This window comes from Camelus dromedarius, chromosome 6 (assembly GCF_036321535.1).
Source record: "Camelus dromedarius isolate mCamDro1 chromosome 6, mCamDro1.pat, whole genome shotgun sequence".
In the NCBI taxonomy this organism is placed as follows: domain Eukaryota; kingdom Metazoa; phylum Chordata; class Mammalia; order Artiodactyla; family Camelidae; genus Camelus; species Camelus dromedarius.
The window spans coordinates 40,791,127-40,807,190 of record NC_087441.1 but is presented as its reverse complement, the minus strand read 5'-3'; the positions used below and the strand labels follow the sequence as shown (position 1 = coordinate 40,807,190).

Below are 16,064 nucleotides of genomic sequence, written 5' to 3'. Positions count from 1 at the left end.
CTTCTGTGCTTCATGCCAATTGCCTTCCTTATGAATTCCTTAAGAATTCACTCCAACTTAGGAACTGTCATAGATCTTAGTTGCTAGAAGACATTTGCTTTACAACATAAATTGCTCCCCACTTGGACCCCTGTTCAGTAAACTTAAAAAAAACCTCTGTTCAAGAGCAGTGTCTGGCAGAGAGCACCGTCTGGGCTCCATTGCCAGCTCTGCCAGTTAGTAGCTGTGGGGCTTAAGCCATTTCTTTAGGCTCACTAAGCCTCACTTTCCTCCTCTCCTAAATGGGGATGATAAGAATAACAACACCTCTGTTACCTACGTATTTTCCCTCTGGGGAGAGCAGGGAGGCTACCAGAATTGAGTGAGTTAATATTCTCACAGTTCTTTGGACAGTGTCAGGCACAGCTTAAAGGTTTTGATAAGTGTTTCTTAAGTAAATTGTTCAAAAAAGTTTAGTACACTCCCAATTTTTAACACCCAACTAGTTGAGTATTTAATAAGTATCATTCTCCAGGTGATGCTGACTTCACAAACCACATATGCCACAAAGGGGACTTTCTTCCTATTGTTCAAAGTTATTAGACAAGACATAGATATATACATAAACATAAAGCTGTACTCTCCATGTATACATGTGTGCATATGTATATATTTATATGCAAGCACATGTATATACATCTAAAGCTTACCTACCTCCTATGCAATCTAGGTATAAATGTCTAAGGGCAAACTGGCTCTTAAAACATCTCTTAATACTGACCGAACTTTCTTTCATAAAACTTTTCAAGAAGAGGGAAAATAATCTATTGTATCAAATGTTAATTAAGACATGGTAATGGAACTTGTATATACGATTTAGAGAGGTTCATTTATCCTGCCTGTACTTTATGTGGATCTCCAGATACAATCTTTTGCTTCTACTTTGGATAAGTGTAGCTGCTCTGAAATGTTTCTGAGTTAGAGCAGTGATTTTTAAGTGTAGTTATTAGTATCTTGCTTTAATTGCACTCCTGCTGTAAAGGTTAGGATAACATCAAGATCCACAGAAACAAATACTGATTCTAGAGTGAGAAAATTTGTCAACAATTAAATTGGATTCCAGGGGGGAAAATGTTACACTTTTGCTAGTTTTAAGAATTTGTATTAAATTCACAGAAAAATTAAAATGTAGGATTTTTCTAAATAGTTATAATTTAGACCATAATGAAAGTTTAGTTATTTTGGTTTTGAGGTCCCCTTCCCTACCAAAAAAAGACAGAACTTGAATGAAGATAAATCTGTGGTTTGAATAATTATTCCCTTAACATGACTCCTGCTCTCCTTTCAAACCATCCACCTTTTCTTAAAACAAAACAAATCATAATCCCATACCAAACAATAACTCCTCATTTAACTGTAATAATCTTAGAAGATGCAAATATTTGAATAAAGTATTCAAAAGAAATTTTTTAGATCATGCACATAAAGACTAATAACATATGCAAGTACTCAAGTAATATCAGTGGCATCAACTTAGTGTTACTGCTCATACTCTATTCTCAGAGTTTTTAGCATCCTTTTTGGCAAGTGTTTGCTTTCATAGGGGACTGCTATCTCCTTTTACTAGGACGTTACCTTAAGAGTTATTTAATTCATGACTGAACATCTCTAGAATAAAAGACTACCTTGCCAGACCCACCAAGAGAGTCAAGGAAAATTCTCAAGTAAAATTTCCATAAGACATTTCCCTTTTTCTAAAAAAATCCTAAATAACCATTTTTGTTAATGTGCTCTTTTACATATAACTGCCATTTTTACGACATCTTACTGTTTCTGAAATTATAAAAATAAAGAAATGAGAAAAGGAGTACACTATTTGTTGTGTTCTATGAATTCGAGTTTGCTTTCTCAGTGCAACAGGAATATTTGCATTTACTCATAAATGAATACTAATGGCATGTGCGGATCTGGCACTGCTCCATAGAAATCACACAAAATCACACACAGAAAGCAGTGCACAGACAGTTCTAGTTCTCCAAAATATTCAGACAAAGCGAGAAGATTAAAGTCAACATCAATTCTCTGAAGTTGAGTCACAGCTAAACGACACGGTGGGTTAAGAATAATGGTGGGATTTATGGTGAAAGCAAAGTTGGCTAGTGAACATCTTTTATGATTTTTGAGTCAACAGCTCTTGATTGACCACCTACTTTGCACAAGATGCTGCTTCCTTAAGTAAGTCACTGCTCTGCAGTTCTTTTTACACAGTGTAGGAGTAGTCACACTGCTTCTATTGAAAAGCCTTCCCTGTTATTTAAAATAACACCCGGCTCAGCTTTGCATATTGTGTGTGCTCCTGTGCTCAAGAAATGTTTTTTGAATGAGTGAAAATTCAGTGAGTAAGAAGGTTATTCATTCAAAAACATCTGTGTATGCCTGCAAAATGGTAGGGACAATGATAGAAGCATAGTCAGCTCACTGTGGGCAGCACCTTCTTACGAAGAAATCACAGGGAGCAACTTCCAACATTAAAATTCACCCATGAGGTCTGGCTTAACCTGGAAACCAAGATCCTAGTACTTCTGTGAAACTTTACTGAAGAGTATGCTCATAATTTTCCATATAATCTGCTTTAGGTATCTATCTGAAAATATTATACATTATTGATGATGTTTCTGTATACTTTATTAATCAAGGAAAGAATATTTTTAAATAACCCAGAGTAATCTGGAAGGGACCAGAGCAGTTTTCATGTTCACTGTTAAGACACCCAGCACTGAAGGCAGTTAAATTTAAGCAATGGTTTCCTTCCCATCATTATGCTTCTTGTAATGTCTCCATCAGTTCACTGGTGAACAGTTTCATATACCTAAGGTAAAGAAGTCTACCTTGCCGCTTATCCAGTCACTTTAAGCAAGGAGTATCCCTAAGCAGAGGGAGGAAGGCAAGTAGCATTGTTTTCATTTCTCCTTTTAAGAGCTTGACTGGGAGGAACCACTAAGGGAACTTGAAAAAAAAAATCTACTACAACATAATTGATAACCAATAAAACATTAAAATAGTTTTGATATCCAATTCTGTAATCCCTTTTATTATATTCCTTTCAACTTTTTCTTGGAATAGAAGCTGAATATACTTGAAATAAACTGTACTGTGGAAACGCTTGTCTAAAGCCCTGAAATATGTCAAAACTACTGAGCAAAAAGCTTTCAGAAGCACCAGCTTTAAATTACTTCTGGCAAATCAGTTTAGAAAGGAGCAACGTTAGAGAAAGAACGCCCACCCAACTCTAGTTCCCACCTCAACCCGACCCTGCATGCTATTTACCCGACTAAGTTTACATAAATCAGAGAAGAGTTGCAGTGCAATTAAACGTATCCACGAAGTAATATGACATAAAGCACTTTGCAAGTATTAAACCACTCCTTAAGGGATCAGTGTTTTCCACGAAGCTGGTATTGGAGGCAGAAAGGAAAGGCACAGAGAGAGAGAGAGAGAGAGAGAGAGAGAGAGAGAGAGAGAGAGAGAGAGAGAGAGACCCACCGGGTGAGTAGGGTGAGTACTGGGGCGACCAGGATGTGCGCAGCAGGTTCCTTTGGGTGGACGCCCTGAAGCACTCAAGGAAGGAACCCGGAGAGCGGAGCGCACCAAGGTGAAGTGATTCTGGAGTTGTGAGGGTAGTGTGCTCGCTATGCACCTGGAACCGCTAGGTAGAGGCATCCACAGGAGGGTGGGCGCTCCTACCCCGCTTCCCTAAACCAAGTCCCAGAAGCAGAAGTCTCTGAGCTCCAGTCAGTAGTCACAGCGACCTTGCTCACCTCTTAGGAAAAAACCGGTAAGACCATCCACTCCACTGCTCTGTCTCCTCTGGTGTGCGTGTTGGGGGGGGGGGGGGGGGCGGAAGGGCTACGTGAACTGGTGCTGCCCTGGGGCAGGGACTGGCGCTGAGAGGGGTGGGGCCCGGCTGGGGCGGAGAACGCACCCCTACCCCCCGCAAGTTCACCGAGACTTTGCCTGCCCTCTGCCTGCCCTCTGCTCGGGCCTCGCACCACACCTCCCAACTCGCCCAAAGCCGTCTCGCGCTCCAAGCGACAGCCCACAGCCACCTTGAGAAGTGGACGAGTGCGAGCCCCAAACTCTGCTGAGTGCGGTTAACGCGTGTTTCCTCTCTCCCTCAAAGACAGCCCAGAGCGCTGCGCCCTGCTCGGGGCAAGAGACAGACAGGCAGATTGACTGACTGACCCCGACGACTCTCTAAATTCGCTCCGGGGATCGCCCCCGTCGTTTCTCATCTCGCACAAGTTTAACCCCGAGCCCCAGAGAACGTCTCCAAAGTCTCCCCCAGGCAGTGTCCAGGAGAACCGCACCCCACAAAGTGCTTTGGCTGGCATCACGCCGATGTCTCCTCTCAGTTACCTCCCCCCCTTGAAATTTCTCCCCAAATCTACGCGGCTTCAGCCCGCGGTGCTCAAGCCCCTCCCCGGCGCGAGGCGGGCAGCGCGCCCTGCTCACCATGGTCCCCGGCGGCGGCGGCGGCGCGGGCGGGAGCCTAGGGCGCGGGGGCCAGCGGCGGGTCGCGCCGGGCCAAGGGGAGGCTCCTGCAGTCCCGGTGGCAGTTGGTCCAGTAGTTTCGGACGCCCCAGCTTCGGCTCGGCGGAGAGCGAGTCTGCGTGAATGACAAGCGAGCAAGCGAGGCTGTGCGTGCGCGCGTGAGAGTAAGAGGCGGGAGGGCCCTACGCGCAGGCGGCGGCAGCGGCCGCGAGGTCCGGGGCGGGGAGCCGGGAGGGGGAGGAGGCGGGCGAGAAGTAGTGGAGTTTAGGGCGCGTTTCCTGCACTTCCCCAGGAGGCTGGAGCCAGGTGCGGCAGAGCGCGCTCCCGCGGCGCGGGCACGGCAGGGGCAGCCGCCGGAGCCGGAGTCCGCGCCGTGCCAGGGCCCGCAGCCGCTCTGCGGGAGGAGGTGAGCATCCTCCTCGCCCCACGCGGGCACCGGCTCGGCCCCGGACTCTGAGCGCAGAGCGGAAACCCTCCTGCGTCCTCAGTGACAGCTCCTTGGGCAGCCTGCTTCCTCTCGATCCTCCCCACAGAGCAACAGTCAGTGCGGCTGGGATCTTCCCTTCCCGGGTCTTGAAGCTGGCGTGCCAAGCTGTGCGGGCTCCCGGCTCCCCGCGGCTGGTGCTGTCACGGCCGCCGCCCGGCACCCGGCGGCTGCCTCCCGGAGACGTGCCCAGCTGTGCGCGCGTGTGTGTGTCTAAGCGAATCTCTTCCCCTCCATCACTCGGGCGCGCGGGAGGGACCGGGTCCCAGGCGACCAGCTGCAGAGTGGCTGCCAGTCCACACCCTCCCGGCTCTCTCCCCACCCACCCCGACCCTACTCCTCCTCGCCCTCTCCCTCCTCCCTGCTCCTCCTCCAGCTGCCGCTCCCGAGCTCCCAAAGGCAGAGGAGAAACCGCAACGAAAAGGGCGGAGGAGAAGGATGGGAAGGAAGCGCAGGTGTCTTTAGTCGAGAGCTGGGCGTACACACGGGAGCGGCTTGCTGCAGGGGGAGGGCAGGGCCTTAGGCGAAGAAGGGGGAGGAGAGGATTTACCCGGAGGCGGAGGTCCTCTGGCTGAGCCACCCCGCGTCCCACCCAGGCGCAGTAGCTGCGGGCTAGTGGCGAACCTGGGAGGCTGGGAGGGCGCGCAGGGCTCCCCGGCCAACTGAAGTCGCAGCTTGGGGAACCTGCAGAAGTGACCAGGGTGGCAGAACCTGGAGACACAGAAGTCGGAGAGACCCGATCTCTGAGGAGCTGAGATAGGTCTCTCTGGGGTTAGAGTGGCCTAGACCGGGAGCTTGGGGGCACACCGGTGTCCAGGGAGTTCGTGTGTGGCTCCAGCATGCCAGGCGGGAGAGCAGGAGGCTGCGAGGGGTCGGGCGGCGGCGGCTGTAGCGGTTCTCAGACTGCTGTGTGCATCCAGAGTCACAGGGGGCGATCACTGCCTAGCTGGGAAGCGGAGATCAGGGCTCTGCCTTTTTCCAGGCTACAAATTCCAAACCTGAGAGGCACACTAGCCTTCCCAATTTAGTCTACATCCTTCCTATCCCTTGCTCCCAGCAAAATACTGAGGCAGTGGACTCTACGTGCTATTTACTGTGCTCTTTGCCTGACTGAAAAGATTCCACTTGATCTGAGACTAATGCGTTGATTCTTTTCTCCTAACTCCAGCCCTCCCTCATCATCTATCCCTACCTAACCAAAATTTCCCGGAAAACCAGTATCTTTCTCGCCGGGAAAGTTTTTCCCTCTGGAGTTTCCTTAAAAACAAACTTTTTTTTTTTTTTCGCTTGTGAGGTATTAGGTCTCTTACTGATTCCACATAAATGCTGTACATAGGGAAGTCCTTTAGGCAGGGAATCCCAGTGTTATTGCTTATGAGGGCATGTCTGTCTTCAAATCCTGAGTTGAGTCAACCTGGGGTCGTGGAGGGAACTGGTCCATTTAATTAGAGGTCTGTTAGACTGATCACTCTCAACAACAACAGAGAGAATTGTGGTGTTTCCTCCAGTATCCATTCTTTTTTATTATGGTAATTTCACTTTGTTAATTTAGGCAATCTGAAAATGAAAGGTTGGATGCAATTCACAAGGTACAATATTTCTAGATTATCATTCAACTGCCAGCCCTCCGCCCCACCTCCCTTCCCCAGACCCACTATCACCATCACTTCCAAAGGTAGTGGGCTCAGATCTCAAACAGCACTTTTTCAATTTCAGAATACAGCCTGAAGGACAAAGCTGCTGAGTTCTAGAAAGAGATAACTTAAATGTAAGTAAACTTATTTACCAACTACTCAGACAAAATCGTAAGCTCAGCAGCAACAACAAAATGTATATTGTTTAATATATTGAGCAGGAGGAAAGATGGCTGTTTGCCAGATATGTGATCCATTAACCTCTTTAGCTCATTGTTGGCAACAATAGCATACAATCACATTCTTATGTTTGAAAGACAAGAGATTGTTTTTTTCCCATCTCAGAATCACAATGCCACATTATAGTCTAAAAGAAACCTCAAACAATAAAAGTAATAAGAAAGGAAGAAACACAATTTGCTTTTTTCTGAACAAATGTTGCTGTTCTGTTTTTCTTGAGGGGTAAAAATGCTGATAAGCAATAAAGTCTACAAAGGCAGGACAATAGATTTTGAAGAATGCATCACTCCTTCTGTGTCTTTTCAATTAGTCAACTTTATTTAAAATGTTTATTTATATTATCTTTTATTGGTATTCATTCTTTTGTGCCAGGGAGATTACTGAGAAGGATGATGGGGTGAGATAAATGTGATTTCTCATAATTCTGTCTTTCTTCAGGTTTATGTCTGGCTGGAGAGGAACAATCAGCAGCCTGTGCTTTCTCAGCAATCCTGGCTTCTCCTCAGAGGATCCTTAGCTCTGTAGCTGATGGACTAAGAGATTGCTACAGTGATTTTGCCTGGCTTGTACCGGTTCACACCTGGGGCTGGGAGCAGGCACAACCCCACAAACTGAAGCACAGCCTGGAAAGGGCACCTCACCACCTCTGTTGGAGGATTAGATCAGGGTATGTGCACTTCCTGTGTGTACTGCTCTTCAACTCCTACAAATGATCTGGCTTGCATGCTAGGGAAAGTGCAGAGGTGGGATGTGGGGTCTAACACTTTTAGGAGAAACATCTTAATACTGTGTGAATTTAAAGAAATAGAACTAAACACCAGATGAAGTGGCACATCCAAAAAAATCTTTTAAAAATGCAGTCTTGAAAACAGTCATGGATTCATTGGTTTGGTTCAATCACCAAAGCCAAATAGAATACACAGTAATGAAAACATTTGGTTAATTAGAGTGTTCATTTGGTAAAGAATGTATTTTTTCTGAGTGTCATCACACTCTCTTGTCTCATAAAGATGGAACCATTAAATATTGTTTAGCTTACAGTTTCAAATGGAGGCTACCCTCTCAGTAAAGTATGGAAATATTTATCATTATTAGGAAGTAGGGGATATCTGACTTGTTTCCCAACTATATCTTTTTGTTTGTTTGTTTGTTAACCAGCCAATCGTTGACATCTGGATTCAGTTGGTTAAGTGAACATTCATTACAGCATTAAAGGAGCTCTCTTTGTGCCATACCTGGAAACCAAAAGATGAATAAAAGAAGCCTTTGCTCTCATAAGGTGAGTTCAGTAATTGCTAGTATTATCAGGTATAGATTTGGTTCACTGGGAGTTCTCTTTTGCAGAAATGAGCCCCTGAGCCGTCATCTCCCTGCTCTATCACTGTATTTGAGTGTCTCTTGTACAAAAGTTCTGGTATTGTATTGTGCTAGGAGATGTTTAGCAGTCAGAGGCCTAAAATCACCTGATATAATCAGGCTACACCTGATTATAGGGGAAATATTTCTTATGGAAGAGGTGGGTCCACAGATCTGATGTCAGAAATGATAAGAATGGTAAAGAGGATTTAACTGTCCTCTCGGTTCAGACCAGTACTGGCTAATAGAAGTGTCATGGTGAAAATATGAGCCACATGTGCCTTTTTAAGTATTCCATAGCTCATTTAAAAAGTAAAACAAAACAGGTGAAATTTAATAATATATATTGCTTAACTTAATACATCTAAGATATTATCATTTTGACATGATCGATATACAATTATTCATGATATTTGTATTTTTTTTTTATATTGTGATGGAAAAAATGGCTCCCACACCATAATCCATGGAACTTGTAAATCTGTTACATTACATGGCAAAATGGACTTTGTAGATGTAATTAAATTTTCAGACCTTAAAACAGGGAGATTATCCTGGACTGTCTGAGTGGGTCCAACCTAATGACATGAATTCTGAAAAGCAAAGCATTTGTTCAGGCCATAAGCAGAAGAAATGTAACACAAAGAGAAATCAGAGAGATTCAAAGCATGGGGAGATTTAACATGCTTAAGGATGGAAGGGCCAATGCGACAAGGAATGCAGTGGCCTTCAGGAGCTCAGTGAACTCCGGCTGACAGGAAGGAAATGAGACCCCTGCCCTATAACCACAAGGAGCTGATTGCAGCCAATAACCTGAATAATATTGGAAACAGGTTCATCTGCAGAGCCCTCAGAGAAGAGAGCAGTGCTAATGACACCTTGGGTTTGTCCTTATGAGACTCTAAGCAGAGGGCTCAGCTGAGCCAGCTGTACCAGAACTTCTAGACTATAGCACCATGTGATAATAAGTGGATATTTTAAGCCACTAAATTTATGGTAATTTTTTTACAGCAGCAATGGAAAATTCATACATGTATTGCATCTTGAAATCTGGTGTGTCTTGTATACTTACAGCCCATCTCAGTTTAGACTGTCCACATCTCAAGTATTCATTTAGCCATATGTGGCTAATGGATGTCATATTGGACAGTGTAACTCTAGGCCAAGAGGAGTAAGATATCTAGAAAGTGCTAGGTCTGTAGGTTAAATGTAATGTCACTAAGTGGAGAGAGAAGAGGTGCAAGGAAAGAGGAAACTAGCAAGATCTCTGACACTCCTGATGCCCCACCCTTGCCCCCAGTGAATGGGGTAATCTTGCTCGTGCATAACATAGCTAAATCTTGCAAGTCAGACTGTCAGAATTTACTGAATTCTGATATTTTTGCTTTTACTACCTTGAGGTTATTAATAAAGGCTCTTTTGAATATTCCATTTTTGTCTTAGTTAAGTTTGGGAGTAGTCAAGAGAAGAGTTGTTGTTTCCACTTTACTTTATGCTTAAGGTAGAGATCATTTAGTTTCAGTATTATGGGGTGGGGGACAGTAGGCAAGGGTAACCATGAAAAGTCTCTAGAAGAATTACATGGATTTCTTTAGCAGTCCTAGGAAGGCTGTTCCTCCCTACCAGAGAAACTATTTTTAATATCAGTCTTCTGAGGTCTATGTTTTATTTTTATTAACAAAGACAGAACGTTTTACAATTCTAATTGCATTCCATGTTTGGCTTTCTAAAGTCATCTTTTACCATCTTTCCTAATAGGTGAGAATGTACTCTTGCCCTATAAAATCTAGAGCAGTAACTAACTGCTATAATCTGGGACCATTTTAGGAAGGTTTTGCCAAAGAGCTATAGACTTGAACGGGGTTTAAAGAAAAAAATGGAAACTGACCAGCAGAGAGTAGAGGGAGGGCTTTCCAGGCTGCAAGGAACAGTGTGGGTAACAATGTAAAGACTGGAAAGTGAATGGTGGGTTAATTGGCTGATGAAAAGTTCCCTTGAGTATAGCAAAGAGCTTTCATAAAGAAAGCTGTAGCTGATGTTAAAGAGGAAGGGTAATTAGCTCTAGATCTGCTCTGTCCAAAATGATGGCCACTAGCTACCCGTGGCCACGAAGCTCTTGAAATATGGCTAGTCTATGAGTATAAAATACACGCTGGATTTAAAATTCTTAGTGCAAAAAAATAAAAAGCCTATAAAATATTTTATATTAATTATTAGAATAATATTTTGGATACACTGGTTTACATAAATTATTTATTAAATTATTTTTACCTTTTTAAAAGCTTTTTAAATAGAGCTACAAGAAGATTTTAAATCACATATGTGGTTTATATTATGCTTTTATTGGCAATCACTACTACAGACCAAGTGCTTCTCATACTTTAATATGGATATGGATCACTGAGGAATCTTGTTAAAATGCACCTTCAGGAACTCCCAGGTGAACTCCTGCCACTGGTCCTAGGAGCACACTTTGAATATCAGAATGATGATTCACAACTTTGCCTGCAATATAGAACCATTTAGGAATTTTTAAAAATCACAATGACCAGATTGCTGTACCCGAAATTGATTAAATAGGAATCTCTGACATTGTAACACAAGGAAAAGTTATTTGTTGTAGCTCTCTAGGAGGTGATTTTTTAAATATTGCAAATTTGAGAACCACTCTTTAGAAACTCTTGAATTGAGGTGAATGAATTTAAACTTTATGTTGTAGCAAGTGGAGAAGTCTATATTATATGTCAAGTGCAATTAATTTGTCACGAGTGAATATTCATTAATTCATTGAGTAATTACTCTATGTGAGTCATGATAATTTATATCTTGCCTTCTAGATGCTTAGAAGCTAGTTACAGAGATAAAATACTTAAATAATGGCAAAACAACATAGCATAGATTCAGCATGACTGGCATAAGATACTAAGCATTATAGGACTCTAAAAGAGGAGAAGTTAGTCTCGGATGGGATAATTATTAAATCTTCCTGGAAGAGCTGGTGTATAAGAAAGACCTGATACAGTTGTCCTCAAACTATGGAATGCATCAGAATCTTCTGGGGTGACCAGGGCAAGGACACTGTTGTTGTAGAACACTGCTAATATCTCTCCTGCCACACTACAAGTGAATTGTAACCAGTCCTGCTTCTCTGTCCCAATTACTCAAGTTCGAAGTCCCCAGTGGGAAACTTACTGGCCTAGCCCAGACCATATACTCCAGCCGAGGCTGCCAGGAACCATTGGCTATGCACAACTTCTCACCAACACTGCACACAAAGGAACTTTTTCCAAACATAGGAATGAAGATGCAAGGCTGTTCAGCCTACCTCCAAACTCCTCACCCGACCCTTGCCAAAACCAATCCAAAATGAAACAAAACAAAAAGCCCCCAAACAATCAGTTAAAGAAACAAAATGTCTACCACAGGTAGTATAACTCCAAAAACTGAGGTGTATGAGAGGAGGTTGATTTTGGACAGAAAGAAAAATTCAATTTTAGATCGTTAAGTTTGAGGTTATGGTGTTTAACTCATGTAGAGATATCCATTTAGTTTGGGCAATGAGGAAAAAGCTGGAGAAGTTTGCCTCTGCTTAGAGGTCAAGACAGAGGACAAATGTGAGCTTCAGGAGGTTGAATGCAGGAGGAACTATGGCCAGAGACTCTTCTAATATCCTCAGACTCCTGGGACTAAAGGAGCAGTACAAAAGGAGTGCTGCATTAGCTCTCCACAGGTATTAACCCCCAGACCAGCTCAGATTAGAAGACTTAATTAAGAATTGCTATTGTAGTAGTTCTCAGAGTTTTTAATATGCTAATTTGTATTATGAAGCTCTAATCATGCTGCACTTCCAAATATCATTTGACTATGGAACTTTCTTGAAAACTAATGATATATTGAAGACATTTTGGAAACAGTGGGCTAGGATTTTCTGGAATCAGAAAAAGACAGAGACTTAGAGATATGTCCAGGGGGAGACTTTAATAGTCCAGAAGCGAGACTATTCTGACAATTCAGATGCCTATTATTCCACTGTTATAGGAGATGGGTTTAACAGAGTGGAAATGAATAGTACTGAATTCTATTTTACCCCTGTGTCCCCCAAATGCACAGTGCTTGGTAAATGGAGACACACCATAAATATTTGTTAAATGAATAAACAAAAAGGGAAAGATGAAAAAAGTCCTTGAACTTATCAATCCTTGCTGTAACCTCCAAAAGCATTGTTTCAGAATAATGGTGAGGTGAGCTCGAGGAGACACCCACCTGCCAAAGATTTCTCAAGTGATTCCTCAAGGATCTCTAGGAGAGACTGAATTGTCTACCCCGTCATCTGTTTCTCTCTTTTTTCTTGGTAATATAACAAGAGTGACCATATAATTTATCATCCAAACTAGGACACTTGAGAGAGAGAGAAAGGGGGAGCTATTAATAATTATGCCAGGACAACACACACAAAATAGACTTTCAAGCAAACTGGGACAAATGGTCATCCTAAAAATAACTCCTGATTTTTAGCTGAACACTTGATTGTTAGGAATAAATACTGGGTTGCCCCATCTCTCTTGTCTTTATGGGTAACCATGTGACTAAAATGGTACTAGATCACACAATACTGTGTTAGTTTCAGGTGTATAGCAAAGTGATTCAGTTTTTCAGATTCTTTTTCATTATAGTTATAAGATATCGAATATAGTTCCCTGTGCTATGCAGTAGGAGCTTGTTGTGTGTCTATTTTATATATAGTAGTGTGTATCTGTTAATTCTAATCTCCTAATTTATCCTTCCCCCGACTTTCCCCTTTGGTAACCATAGGATTGTTTTCTATCTGTAATGGGTCACTTTCTCCTTCTTGCTGGCTGGAATGTGATTATTCTGGTTAGAGCTTTAGCAACCATCTTGAGTAACCCTGTGTTATTTTGGAGTTTTCTGTTACTTGCAGTTAAACCTAATCCCAATAGATAAGACCTTATACCAGAGCTACCTAAAACCAATAAAATTTGAGCTACAAATGCAAGCTATATATGTAATCTAAAATTTTCTAGTAGCCATTTAAATAAGTTAAAAGGAACAGGTGAAATTAATTTTAATAATATATTGTACTTAAATAAATATATCCAAAATATTATCTTTTCAATATGTAACCAATATGAAAAATTATTAACGTGATGTTTTATATGATTTCCTTTCATGCCAAATCTTCAAAATCCCACGTGTGCACTTACAGCACATCTCAGTTTAGATTAACAACATTTCAAGTGCTCAATAGCCACATGTGATTAGTGACTACCATATGGGACAACACAATTTTATACCATAAATAACCTCCTCTCACTGATGTATTTTCTCTCTCTCCCTCTCCTCTTGCTTCTCTTCAAAGGTAAGCATAGATAACAGCAAAATAACAACAATAAAACCGTGTCTTGTGTTGTACTTCTCTATTGTTTTTCTTTCTTCACAACTCTACTTAATTGAATTTGCAGTATCAGATAACTGTTCTTGGAATAATGACAGAATGATGTCCTTCAGGATATCATTGGATCAGTTGGTTGTCTGGGTGAGGATAAACCATGAGCAATCTATTTTAAGAATGCTTCTGTAGCAAATTGAGCCCCTACATATCAGGGGCTCAACCTCCTATGTATATCAGGACCTAAACCTACTATGTTTTGTCTTCAGTTGCCACAAGAAATTGGCTAAATAAGGGTTAGTTTTGTTTTGTTTTGTTTTTGCAAATGATTTGAGAAAATCACTTCTAGTAGAATCCAGGTTACCCCTCAAATGATGACAATCTTCCCTTCTTTGAGACATTATGTTGAAAAGTAGGAGAGAAAAGGGAACTGTTCGGGCTGGCCACTTTGGGATTGGACCTGAACTGGCTACCCGCAGAGGGGTTCTGAATGCATACAATGACTATTGTGTGTGGGACGTTGGAAAAGTGATTTCCAGCAGGTGGGTTTTATAGAGTACTGCATAGCCTCAGTTGTCCAGGGAGGTGTTGAAGCACCAGGAATGGTATCAGATACAAAAGGGGAAAAAATGTGCATCTTGTGAAAAAGAAATAAACTGTGAGATTTGAGCATTTTTAACACGTTAAGAAGAGCCAAAGACACGAAGGTTATAGCGGATGAGCTGTGACTGATTAGTTCTCCAACAGGAGGGAAAAAAAATCTCCTGGCTTGATGGTGATGTATATAAAAGGTCAGTCTTTTCATGTAAAAGCCAAGAAGCTCACACAACATGACAGGGATCCAACGAGACTGGAAATAAGAAAGGCAGAGAGAAGGGGAGAGCAGGCCAAGGAGACTGTCTATGGAGCAGAAGTGGTGGTAACAAAGACAGAAGTGGTAGCAGAGGAGGCTAATAAGTGTCATCAGCTCTTGTGGGCAGTGGCAAGAATGATGCAGGGGTCAAGTTCAGAGTTAGTATCAGTAGCCCCGTGGGTATCAGGGTACCATGTGTACTTAAATCTTCACACACTTAATATTTCTGGGAAAAAAAAAATCTCTTATGGCAACTGCCATCATTGTTTGCTAATTTACTTACCCCCTTGTGGTCTAATTTGTAGCAGAAGTTTGCACTCTCTTAGCCTGTGTGCTCTCAATGACTTAAGTAGGTGCTATGGTGCTGATGCCAAACTTAGGACCTCAACCACAGAGCATGGGCCGAGAGAAAGAAAGTAAGGGAGGGGAGAAAGAAAAAGACCGTCAGAAACATTTTAGTTATCCGGAAGTCATTTATCTAGCCTTCTTAACTACACATACTCTAGCTAAGAGCAAAGGAGTGAGCAAAATACAACTGAAAATCTGGATGGATGATGCCAAGACCACACAGTAACCTTCATACAATTTATTCATTGAAAACTCCCCAGGCTGCAGAGGTGCGGCACTGCTTGCTCTTGCCTTAACTATGCCAGACGCCGCTAGTCCCAATGGGCCCCATGCACAGAGCCTGGGTATTACCTCAGCCTGGCCCTCTGGTCAGCTACTACTGTGCCGTCAGGGTCAAGCATGCTGCTCGAATACCATTTGTCATCCTATCCTTAATTAGTTACTAAGAATATTTTATTCTTATTTCTAAATAAGTCTATAAAGCGTGGTTCATATTTTCTAAGCTGATGGCAAACCAAAACAGCAAAATACAAGGTAGGAAAGGGCATGTGATAAATAATACCCAAAGAGGTGACATGTGACATTGAGGGACAGACAGAAAAGTTACAACTTCGTTGTAACTACGAACTTCATCTCAGACCAAAAAGCAGGTGGCCCATCTCATGTCAGAGGGAGTGGATATGGTGTGGCAGGAAGTGAATGGACTTTGGCATAAGGCAGTTCCAGGTTCAAAGTGACAGCTCTTCTGTTGGGAGCTGTGTGGTCTTGGGCAGGTTTTGAGTTATCCGAGCCTCAGTGTTTTTCATTTCTAAAACAGAGATACTAATGCTACCTTCCTTATTCAGTTGTTGTGAAGATTAAATGTATGTGAAACAACAGCTAGAAAGGATTATCCTTTTCCTCCCTTTCTCCCCAGAAATGAATAGGTTCTCAGGTTATCACTGAGTGTTATATGTAACTTAAGACAGTGCTTATTAAACTCATACTGCATTTGTGGATTTTATGATCCATAATGCTAGGCACTAGGACACAGAGTTACGTGAAAAACAGTTCATGCCAACAAGAAACTCTCTGAGAGCTGTTTGGGGAGGAAGGCTATAAAACACAAGTCAGATGGTGGGTGAAGGTGCACCCATAGGAACAGAGCAAGTAACTGAGGCAGTATTAGTGGCAGTGTGCGGTGGGTGACAATGATTTATTGGGTGGAGGTAT

The 16,064-nt window shown here is 42.6% G+C and overlaps 1 long non-coding RNA gene across 2 annotated transcripts in view; it reads left to right on the top strand.

Annotated features, from left to right (window-relative positions):
- Positions 1-4,506: 4,506 nt before the first annotated feature.
- LOC135321484 (uncharacterized) overlaps positions 4,507-16,064 on the top strand; it is a 398,183-nt gene continuing 386,625 nt past the window's right edge. For both annotated transcript variants that reach the window (XR_010381261.1, XR_010381260.1), the window contains exons 1-4: positions 4,507-4,694; positions 6,731-6,782; positions 7,327-7,555; positions 8,047-8,167. This is a non-coding gene — a long non-coding RNA (uncharacterized LOC135321484). The remainder of the gene's footprint in view (positions 4,695-6,730; positions 6,783-7,326; positions 7,556-8,046; positions 8,168-16,064) is intronic.